Here is a 12,297-nt window from a genome sequence, read left to right as displayed (position 1 = left end):
TTTCCATCCCAACATAAGCCACTTCCTCCTCTAGTTTGCGAGCTGAGGGAAAACAATATACTTATGTGGCTCTCCTTCAAGGGAAAAGGTCAAGAAAATATTCAAGAGTATACAGGTGAGTGAGTGAATTTATCTAAATGGCGATTTTTTTTCACTACAGCTAAAAGGTAGAGACAACTCACTTTAATCACAATAAATGAATCAATACAATATGGTATATGTATGTGCCTTAGTTTGTTTCTCATTGCTCCGACAAACTAACTGAGGCTGGATACTTTATAAAGAAGAGAGGTTTGCTTGATCACAGTTTAGGAGGCTGTAAGTCCAAGACTGGCTGGCAACAGCTGTTTGGCCACTGGTGATGGATTTCTGGCAGAGTTGGAGGAAAAGAAACTGCTATACTCAGAAAAGACAGATCAAATAATAAAATAGGAACCAAAGGACTCAGGGCCAGGCTCGCTTTTCATAACAATCTGCTCTCATGAGAACTAACAGGATAGAAGAAGCACTTAACTCTATGTATGTAAACTCACCAGAAGGAAACTTCTGAATCTTTTTGGAAAAGAAAATTAAGAGAGTATGGCAGGAAAAGATTATTCTCCATGAATCTCAGATAAAACTGTAAAGGAAGGTGGGGTTTTGAGATTATTTGTTAAATAGTTAAATAAGAAAGTACTTAATATATGACTCCTAAGAATCCTGCTACCCCCAACAAACTACCAGCTCTCTGATTTGGGGACAATGACTTACATGCAGAAGCACACATCTCCTCCAAAAAGTGAAGATTATTAAAATAACCACCTTAGCAGCCTTTCAAAATATGTGGTTACTTAACATCAGATACTGCTCTTCTTGTTACAACCCCCTGAGAAGTGTTCAAGATTCCAGTTTGGAAACTCAAAACTTCTGTATTATCGAAAAAATTCTTTGGTAAATGACCTTCACTATAGTACTACACTGAAAAGAATGATAAAACTTCAAAATGCTCCACAGACAGAGGAAAAAGACTCTCTCATCAAAGTAGGTTGGGAAGCACTAAATTTGGAACAGTTAAAAATGTTTTTCAAAGATTCTGCTCTTCTAATATGTGTGTTTGTCACAGCACAGACACAAAGATATTCTCAAAAGGAAAATAAGTTCTTGTCACTTGCGGGCTTCAAGTTTCTCAATGGCTTCCCACTGAGCTTAGAATCAAATCTGGATCCTGTGCTGGACCTCGCCAGCCCCCCACGGTTGGACCCCCAGTCTCTGTAGCTTCACTTTGCCCCTGTCACTCTCCAGCTCACACATCTCTTCCTGTGTGCATTTGCCTGATTTGTAAGCTAAGACTTTTTTGGGCCTCTGAGTTTTGTACCTCCTCTGTTCTCTTCATAGAGCAACACATGTGATTCTTTAGGTCTCAAAGAGGCCTTCCCTGATCTTTATGAGGCCCCACACCAACTACCAATGTCCCTCTAATGAGCTTCCGGTGCACAAGTCTCAAATGCATGCTCCCTGAACGGATTGCAAAGAAATACTGACTGGTTTTCTAACTCTGCATCAATTCTCCACTGCCCAAGACAACTCGTCTTCATTCATTAGGCACCTTAGTGTGCTCAGTTGCGACTGAATTCATTAAAATTAACGAGCATTGGAATATTCATGATGACAGCATAAATGTCCACAATAAAACAAGACAGTTGACCCAGACCAACCAGCTGCTTGATGGTCGCATCAAATTACTTACTTCACTATCGCCTAAATTTGCTTCATGGGACCACATGATAAATTAATGAAATTTTAAAAATTTAATCAAAACATAAGTTCTGCCCTTGAATAGAAGGATTTGAATGGACTGAGCTGACTTGTTGCTAACACTGAGTAGCCTCCGATGAAGGGTCGCTGTTTCTGGGATGATCTGTCGTTTAAAAGTCCCTGGATGTACTTTGGTGGATTCTGTAAATAAACTTCAGCCCTTGGTCAGCTAGTGGCTTCCAGCCGCACAGGGTTCTGGGCAGTGGAGGTTTGCACACAGATTCGTGCCCCATGATCTTGGTCTTTTCAGGTTCTGATAGAGGAACAGAGTAAGATGAGAGGACATTAAATCTTGAGAAGTCCTTGGATGTCACAGAGCCCAATTTTTAATTTTGCGGATGAAAAAAACTAAGGCCCACATATGTCAAAAGGTGACAACATGGAAACGCGTCCACAGAGCTTTGAAGCTCAAGTCTCTTGATTCTTCAGAGAAACTTCCACTGCAAAGCAATCCCAATTCATTAAATTAGCAGTAAGTAATGCAATTAAGGTGAATACAGAAATTAACACTCAGTTCAACAACGGGGACAGTGTTACAGGGTACACATAATTCACTGCCAAGCAAAGGCTCAGAGGAAGAGCGCCGGAATGCAAACTGGACCTTGTATCATTACAGAACAGTGACAAGGAACCACAGCATTGCTAGAGACAGACTTTAATAAAGAGACTTGAAGGAGCAGGGCAGAGTTATGGACTTCTGGTACTCGCTGTCCACCGTTGCTTTTACTAGGATTTCTGCCCCCGCTGTGTCCCAGGCTCCTGAAGAGCTTCTCAATTCTTCTTCAGTGGTCTTCTGTCTGGACAATATGGCTTTCCAAAATAACACAAGGTTGCACATGCTCAGAACGGTGTGGACTTTGGTCTGATACAGTCCTTATTTAATGCACCAACAATCTCGGGGTGTCATACAGCATAAGGGTTAGTCGTAAGGAATAATTTTCTCGCTCCTGTCCTTGCAGTCTCCCAGCGTGGCTTCCAAAACTCTTTTGTTGGAGGTGACTCTGGTTTTATTTTTTCCACCTTCAAATTACTCTGTCAAGCCATCTTTCCATACACAGGATGTCTTTGCCACTTGCTGTTATACTCAGACATTTATTTGTTTATTAATTTAGGTCCTGGGGATCCAACTCACGACCTCACACTTGCCAGGCAGGCAGCCGCTGAGCTGCATCCCCGGCCAATGCCCGGACATTTAATCCCCTACTCGCTGTTGACCCTTTGCTCTAAGTCCTCTGTGTGTCTCGCACTGCAGTGTGAACAGGGACCTTCTCTGGTACTGCAGGCTCCTTGGTCATAAATAGTAATAAAGTTGTCATAAAACTGACTATTTAACCTTTTTAAGCGTACAATTTAGGAGCATTAGATACAGTCACATTATTGCACTTCTGTTAACCACCATCCATCTCTAGAACCCCTGTTATCTTGTAAAATGGAAATTCAGTATTCATTAAACAGTAAGTACTCATTCCCTTTATCCGCTCACGGCCCCTACCAATCCCGTTCTCCTTCCTGTCCCTGTGAGTCTGGCTGCTGTCATACCTCATGCACGTGGAATCATAAAGTATTTGTCTCGCTTATCTGAATTTTCATATTTCCTCCAGATTTATCCCTGCTGAAGCATGTGTCAGGGGTTCCTTCCTTTTGAAGGCTGCATGATATTCCATTCTATCCTCCTCCAGCTTGGGTGTGTTTTGAATGTATGCCCTTAGGATTACGCGTTGGAAGTTCGGTGCCCAGCATGGCAGTGTTAAGTGGAACCATACACTTATGGTGCCTAGTGGTAGGTGACTATGTTATGTGGTGATGTCCTCCAAAGGGATTAGCACAGTTCTCACAGAATGTCCCAGGTATTAAAGTGGATATCACAAAAAATGAGACCGAGCCCTGACTCTCCCAAGCTTTCTCTCTCACCTTGTGACCTCTCTCCTCTACCAACAGCAATTTCCTCCCCATGACACCATCACTACCTGGGAGATGGTTGGTCTTCAAAAAGTACTTTTGGAATAAATATTAATTAAAGCATCTAAAAAGGCAACATCCTTAAAACCCTTTGATGGGGTTTTATGTAATTCCGTACTTTCTTCTTAAATGATTCTTACTCATGGTCTGTCTAAGTCTAGCCATCTACTCAGCCTGAGAAAAGGTCCATTAACTCACCTGGAACTTTTATTTCACATGAGTAATGTCAACAAACCTTTGAGACTTTAGTGCGAATTCGTGTTCACTCTAATTAAATGAAGTCTTAAGGTAATTTGGCATCAGAAGCACTAAAAGGAGATGAAATGTAATATATCCTGCAAAACTAGCAGAAAATAAATGTCTCTGAGGACAGAGAAAGGGGAAAGCAGTATAGGACAATGTCATTGGGTTAAACATGTTGAAGAACTAATTATATGTATTAACTTGGTTTTAAAAATATTTCAAAAAAGAAGGACCAGGCATTTAGCTCAGCAGTACAGCGCCTGCCTGTCAGGTTGTCAGGTACAAGGTTGCAAGTTTGATTCCTGGTACCAAAAAAAGAAAGAAAGAAAGAAAGAAAGAAAGAAAGAAAGAAAGAAAGAAAGAAAGAGAAAAGAGAAAAATATTTCAAAAAAGAAAAAAGTACAGTAGGGCTGGGATCAGATAGGTTGATCACGGAGAAGTTTAAAAGGCTAATCACTGAGAAAAACAGGTTATTACTCAATCATTAGACTATACCCCTTCTGTATTTCCTATGATGTTAAATATTTGAGACAAACAATGAAGATTAGCCTCTTACTTTTTTTTCATTTGATCCTGCAGACCCATGATCCCCATTTAATCCATATAACCACGCTGAAAAAGAGAAAAAATGATCTTTACCTTTATAAAGGTCATAAATTTCAATTCTGCATTCACTTTACTGATTTTATTTGTATCTACACTAAGAAAACAGGAGAGATATTCAATTTTTTTACTGAAACATTGTTCATTATAGTAAACAACTTTTTGTTTGTTTTGAGACAGGGTCTCCCCATGTAATTCAGCTTGGCCTTGAGCTCACTGTGTTGCCAGGCTGACCTTGAGCTCAGGGTATCTCCTAACTTTCTCCTGAGATTCCAGACATGTGCCTCCATACCCAAAAAGAGTAAAGAATTTGAAACAACTAAAATTTCCAGATATACCAAAAATCCTATATGAGTTATGGTGAATCCACAAGATAGAATAGCTTACAGTCATAAATTCTTATATTTTCTAAGAATGTTTATTGGTACAGGGTAATGATTCGAGATATAACGTTGGGTAAATAAATCAGGATCCATAACTGTATTTTTCCAGGTTTATAATTTGCATATGTAAACTTATACACAACTATGCATGTAAAAAATGAAAATAGTACCCTCAAAATATTCACCATGATTGTTTCCAAGTACTCAGATTTAAGGAATTTTTATGCTCACATCGTATTTTCCTATAACTTCTAAACTTTATATGTGTTAATTTTTATCCAGAAGGCAAATGTGCTTGATTGAGTTAATGCACAAAAATCATTTTTTTTCTTCTTAATTTGGGTAATTCTACTCTTAGATGAAGGATAGCTGTAAATAAATCATAATTGTGTGACAGCCTTTAATTAGGTGGAAATAGTCATACTGAAAAAAACTTTCTTGGATTAGGTTTTAGAGCTTTGGATACATAAATTCCAGGCTAAGTACTGGCGCTGTCAGAGGCTTAGCTCAATCACGGAGACTTCAGGCCAATATGCAGAGACGTTTTGAAAGGATAATTTCACCAACGCTGGGGCTAGAGATAACCCAGATGATGAATTGACTTCACAAACTCTTTAGGTTAAAAATTTATTTTTTCAGAGATTATTTATGTTTCTTTTCTCTAAATAATATCATCCAGTTCATTCACAGGACATCAGGCAAAAAAAAAATAGATGTTAATGGTCTGTGAAGGACCTGAATGAATTTGAATTTCACTGTGTGTAGGGAAACTGCAAAGAAATAAGCCAGTTCCCCTCCTCCTTGAAAGACCCTGAGAAAAAGGAGGGAATGAAAAGAGGAACAGAACAGAGCAGGAGTCACACTGGGCCTCAGGCCCACGGGACTATCTGCCTCTGTTTGCTTTCACAGGCGAGGCAGAGGGATGGCTTTTTGTTTGTTTTTTTGTTTGTTTGTCTTGCCTCCTCTCCTGAATGGGGATTGATGACCATCTCAGCCCCAGATGGTTGACATTCTGGAAATTGTCAACATCGTTTTGAAGGAACACACAGTAATTGTCAAGGATCCAGTGGAAGCCTGCAGAAGGACTTCAGTCACAGCAATGAAGAACTCGGTCTCCTTGAAAGAAAACATGCAGCACCACATGGTGGAAAGCGGAGACATAAAGAGGAGCTCGTTTCCTTCCTCACTACCCGTGTCCCTGTGGTCCTGTACAGAACATAGAGTGTCACGCTGGGCTCTGTTACAGGATGAGGTTCACGGATGCTAACTTTTCTATTGATGTCCTTACTCAGAAGAAAAAATTTCTTGCTGAAATCTGAAATTTGCTAGGTACAAAATATATTCACAGGGTTCTGATGAGGCCAGCGTTGTGTCAGTGTTTAAATCCCAGAAAGAAGAGTTAATCCTTGAAACAAATGACACTGAATTTGTTTAACATTCAGCTGCTTTGACTCAGCAAACCACAAGTGAAAAACAAGCACATTAGAAAAAAATTTGGATGATACCTGCATCTCTGAAAAGAAAACATTTCAGCAGGCTGACGAATAAAATTTCACTTTCCTAGCTACAGAGACAAGATCCCAGGTCATAAAGCTAATTTGTAATACTTTAATAATGCAAAGATTTTATTGAAAAAGAGTCAAGGCAGAGGATTGCATTGGTTAAGAATGCAGTCTTCCAGGTTATCCTGGCATCTGAATCCTCTTTCAGCCTCATAGAAGTTGTGTAATTAATTTAGTTACCTGACCTCTCTGAGGCTTCATTCCAAACATAAAATAGTGACAAGGATTCTTAAAACAGACTTGTGAAAACTCTCCAATTTCTTTAATATTAATCAATGATTTTTTTTTTGTCTTTTTCATTTTTATCGGTACCGGGGATCGAACTCACGACTGCCTGCTTGCAAGGCAGGTGCTTACGCCGCTGAGCTAAATCCCCAGCCCCCTAATCAATGATTTGAGGAGCAGAATATTTTTGTCATTGTTGTTGTGGTTTTTAGTTTGCTGCAGTACTGAGAATTGAACCCAGAACTTTTGCACTGAGCTACAACCTGAGTTTGTTTTTTATTTTTATTTATTTTTTATTTAGAGACAGGGTCTCTCTAAGTTATTAGCTTGCCCAGCCTGCATTCAAACATAAGATCCTTCAGCCTCAGCCTAGCGACAGCTGTGTGGCACACACCAGGCCCTTGACTTTTGTTTTTAATGTCAAAACTGCAAGTCACACGGAGTGCATCTGTGCACAAAAGTGTGAGCGTCTGTGCTGCTGGAAGAATGTAGCCTGAGCCAGCAATTTGTTCTTTGAATCCTTTATGACCGTCTTACCTGTGTAACCTTGGACAAATGCTTCAGCCTCCTGAAGCTATAGCATCTGCCACCTAATGAAAGTTTTGGAGGATTAAATGAGATGCTGCCCCTGCTTAGCACAGCATCCAATCTAACAGAAACACTCAGCAACTATACTTATTATTATCATTGTGTCAAGATGCTGCATGTGGGAGGTGATGATGGCTTTGCAGAGAAGGAAACGTTTGAGGAGCATCTCGGTGCACCAGGATAGCTTGTGTTGTAAACTTCCACACATTTATCATAAACCTTATGTGCCTACTATGTTCCAGTTATTGCGTAAGTTCGAGGCATCCAGTGCTGAACAAGATAGATGCCTGCTTTCATGTGTCTTATATTCAATTGGAGGAAAATGCACTCGTCCACAGCATGCACTGGGGAGGTGGGGGTTAAAGAACAGAGGAGAAAGGAAGAGACAATCTTGGACCAGATCAGGACAAACTGTGAATTCACAGGATGCGAAACTATAGATCTCTTGCAAATGGGTGATTCCTTTCCTTTCCAAAGACTGTATCTGAAATCAGAGTAGAAATATCTCAGTTGCCCCATGGAAGGTGGCCATCAGGAAGGTATCAGGGACAGAGTAACTAGAAGGAAGTTTTTCAAGGGGACATGATGTGGGTCATGGCACACAGGGAGTATGGGAGGGCTACAAGAGCTTTCAAAGATAATATTTTCTGAGAGAATATAATACAGATATAATCAGTTGTACTGCATTTCTGTGATAGTTAAATTTATGTATCCACTTAATTAGACTAAGGTATGCTCAGATAGCTGTTAAAACATTATCTCTCAGTGTATCTGTGTGGCTGATCCTATAAAACATTAGCACTTGAGCTGCTAAACTTGGAATACCTGCCTGTACAAATGTGATGAGCATCTTCTGATTCAATAGCTTTTGATAGAACAAAAAAGGCAGAAGTTGGCTCTGTAGACATCTATCTTCTCCTGCCCTTGATCCTGGTTTTCCAGCTTACACGATCAAACTAGGACTTGCACTGTTAGTTCCATAGTCTTTAATTTGGACCCCAGTTGTGTCACTGGTATTCCTGGGGGTCCAGCTTACATAACCTCCACAATCATGTGAGCCAGGGCTTCACAGTAAACCACTTTGTGTACACAACTTAGCTCTTTGCATCTGAGGATTCCATGGCATTCAACCAACTGTGGGCTGAAAATGTTCAGAAAAAATAAAAGTGTGTTGAACAGGTACAGAATTTTTTTCTCCTTATTTCCCAAACAGTATTGTTTATAATACTGTATTGTTTACAAAGCATTTACACTGTGTTACATATTATAAGTGATCTAGAGATCATTGAAAACATTGAGAGAATATGCATAGGTTATATTATGTGCAATACTATATTATATGCAAATAATGTGCTATTTCATATAGCGACTTAGACGCTTGCAGATTTTGTTATCAACAAAGGAGACTACAATCAGTACCCAGGGATACTATTGCTATTGCTGAGGGACAACTCCTCCCTCTCTCCTCTCTCTTTCTCTCTATCTATCTATCTATCTATCTATCTATCTATCTATGTATCTCTTTTCTTCTGGTAAACTTTGACTAACATAATTTGGAAAATGCTACAGAGTGTATAAAGAGGAAAACACAGTGGACATTCAAAGAAAGGAGACAGTGTACATACTTAAATCTCCAAAAATTAATTTTAAAAAGAAATAAGAGTTTGAGCCAGACTGCAAAACCTGAAGGACATGGAGGAATAGTAAAAACAGTTAAGGCTTCAGCCAGAGGCTGGAAAGAAGCAAATTGTGTGTAAGGAAGGAGTTGATGGTTAATATCTGCTTTCATACGGTGAAGGTAGTCGATCGAAGGGTGCAAACTTGTAAGGAATGAAGATGCCTCCTGTTAGTCACTGAGGTCCATCACTTCTGTGAAACTTCACACTGAACAACTCTCTCTCTCCGCTTTCACACTCACACAAACATGTGTGTCATCACTTCACACCTGAGTGACTACGAACCTGCTGTCCACGGCATCCCCAGAGTTCCCTCAGAGGTGGGAGGTGAAAGTGGGGGTGAGACCTGCTGGTCTGGGGGGAACAGGGCAGGGCAGGGGACTGAGGAGACTCACCTGGCTGCAAGCTGACGCCTGGGGAGCCATCTGACAGGTGTCTGTGTGTGGGGAGGTGTTGACGCCCCAGAGCATTGAATGAGGGACCATGGCCAAAGATAGACAAGCCAGGCAGCAGGATGAGGATTGCAAAGTATCTGACCAAAGCTGGGCTCAACTCATGGCTAGAGAGGAGCAGAGATCAAAAGCATTGTTATGCATTACACAGGAGATGTGTGGTGTGCATTTGGAATGCTCCCCAAAGGCTCACGTAGTACAAGCTTGATCCTCAACTTGGCTTGATGGGGAGATTGTGGAAACCATTAAGAGGTAAGACCTAATAGTAGCCCTAGTTTGAAGTCATAGGGAGCGGTGCCCTTCAAGGAGACTATAGGATCCTGGCCTCTTTGTCTCCCCCGTCCTCAGAGGAACAGGATTTTCCCTGGTACAGGTTCCTGCCACTCTGTGATGCTTCACCACAGGCCCAGAAGCAACAAGGCCACTCACTGATCACGGGCTCAAAACCTCAAAACTGAGCCAAAATAGAATTTTCCTGTTTAAAAGCTGATTATCGTGGGCATGTTGTTACATCAATAGAAAGCTGCCTACCACAGAATACTGTGTCAACATTCACAGTCCTGATTGTCAGTGTGACTGGATCAAGAGACTTGGAGAGGTGACTGGATTGCCAGGGCATAAGCCCCATTAAGTGAGTAGCTCTGAATGGGCTATTAGGACACGGGACAATGGAGGCACAGGTCATGGGGTACATGACCTGGGAGACTCTATCGGGCCCCTGGCACTTCCTTTTTGACTCCTCTGTTGTCATCTCCTAGATGTCACCATATTCTTCTACTGTGTGTCTTTCTTGGAGTCAGCTGACCAGAAACCAAACCCTCGCAAACTTTTAAGCTAAATGATCCTCTCCTCCTTGAAATTGTCAGTGTTGGGTATTTCATCGCAACAACAAGAAAGCTGACCAACAAACACACTGGAGTCCAGAGTAGTCTCTGATTCCAGACAAAATATGAAATCCAATTATTTTCAAACCTCATTTTTAAAAATGCAATTTTCCCCTAGAATCCCTGTTAGACTGATTTTCTCTACCATCCAAGAATTCCACCTAAACGTCCAGGTTTTCAGTCACCTAAAGAGCTCACACACTGTGATAGCAACTCCCTGGCCAGTTCTGGAAGCCGGCAGATGGAGAAGCAGAAAAGTCTGAGCTCTGCCTCGGCCACACCGCATGCAGGCTCTCTCTCTTCGTGTTAGCGTAGCTGTAGCTGCCACAGCACGCCCATCCTCCTGAGCCTCCTACCTGCACGCCCACCTTGTTTATCCATGCACATGTAGTTCAGAAAACTATTTTTCTTCCTTGGTGCCACTTGAGGCTCTCACGCTTTTCTGCTTGTCTCTCTGGTTCCCAAACCCATTGACATCCTTCCATATCAACCTATTTCCACGTTCTGGTCACCATCATCCCTCACTGGGGTCCCAGAAACCGCCTTTTCCATCTGCTCCTAATTCTCTTCCCCTAGCTTCCTTTTCTAAAGTGCTCATCTGATGGCACCTTGAGCTTCTCTCAAATTCGGTGGCCTTCGGAGTTCAATAACTAGAGCATAGCTGTAGGAAACACATGCTTATATTTTTATTTTTGAGGCTCACATCTTCTAGTGGTGTATCATTTCCCTCTCACACAATTTCTGCAAGCCTTCCCTTCATTTTGCAAGGCAGCGCTGTGATATCTGCTATTCCACTGTGAAGTGTCACAATGCCAACAGGGATTCTGAGATGCATGGGGGTTGCACATTGGAAAGAAATTAGAGCACCTTTTAGTAACAACTTACACTGAATATCAGGTTTGCTGTGGGTCAAATTGCATTTCCCAAAACGCTTTTTAAAAGTGCTATCTCCTAGTGTGAGGTATGGCAGGAATAAATGATGAATATTTAAATTGTCTGAAGAAATTTTTATAGAAATTATTGCTTCTGTATTGTTATTGATTCCCTTCATACTATCCCGCTTTGCTTCAGACATACAGATCCTATCGTCCTTGCTACTTTCTGAAGCAGTTCTGAAAGTCCTCTTTCTTGAGGGTCTTTGTGAGGCGTGGTCAAAGAAACACCACATACGCTACTGCCAAGTGGCATCCCGTGGAAAGGCAGGAGCACAGAAACACGACCGTGTGTCTTCCTTCATCTTGTTCATAAGAAGTGGGGCGGTGTGACTTCAGTTCTGGCTCAAAGTCAAAACAACCATGGAAAGCAAGCATTTGGAGCTGATTCAAAGCAGCCACGACATAAGCCTAAGTGTCCCCCACTCTGTCACAGGGAATCTGCCCACGTGCCCCTTGGAACCTGGCCTGTTTCTCCTCTGTGTCCCCTAAAGAACATTTTTAGAACCAATTTTCTCTCCCTGGATTTTCCCATTGGTTTCTGGCTCGTTAAAGCTTATGTCAGAATACACTATAAGAAAATTTAAATTTCTTCATGTGTTTTTATCTCCTCTTCCCAAGGAAGTTACACGTTCCACTGCTTTTCAGTATATACAATTTTTTCTACTGAGGCAAAGGCTTGATTTGTAGTCCAGGCCAGCTTTGAACTCACTGTGGAGATCAGGGTGGCCTCAAACTTGCGGTGACTCTCCTGTGTCAGCCTCCTGAGTCCTGGGGTTACAGGCGTGCACCATCACACTTGCTCCTACCTGTATATTTATCCTTTCTTTGCATCATCATTTTTACCCACCCTAACCCCAAAGCCTTCTTTATTTAAAATCTAAAATCATTGTTACTTCTTACCATGAGAAACACTCAAAAGTATTATACATCCATGAAAACTAGCTTCAGAAAGTGCCACTTTATTTCTCTCCATGCAAAACCACCTTACTTCTT

The sequence above is a fragment of the Cavia porcellus genome, unplaced genomic scaffold, assembly GCF_034190915.1.
Source record: "Cavia porcellus strain 051 isolate PalLab524CR breed Dunkin Hartley unplaced genomic scaffold, mCavPor4.1 scaffold_32, whole genome shotgun sequence".
In the NCBI taxonomy this organism is placed as follows: domain Eukaryota; kingdom Metazoa; phylum Chordata; class Mammalia; order Rodentia; family Caviidae; genus Cavia; species Cavia porcellus.
This window is presented reverse-complemented; position numbering follows the sequence as displayed.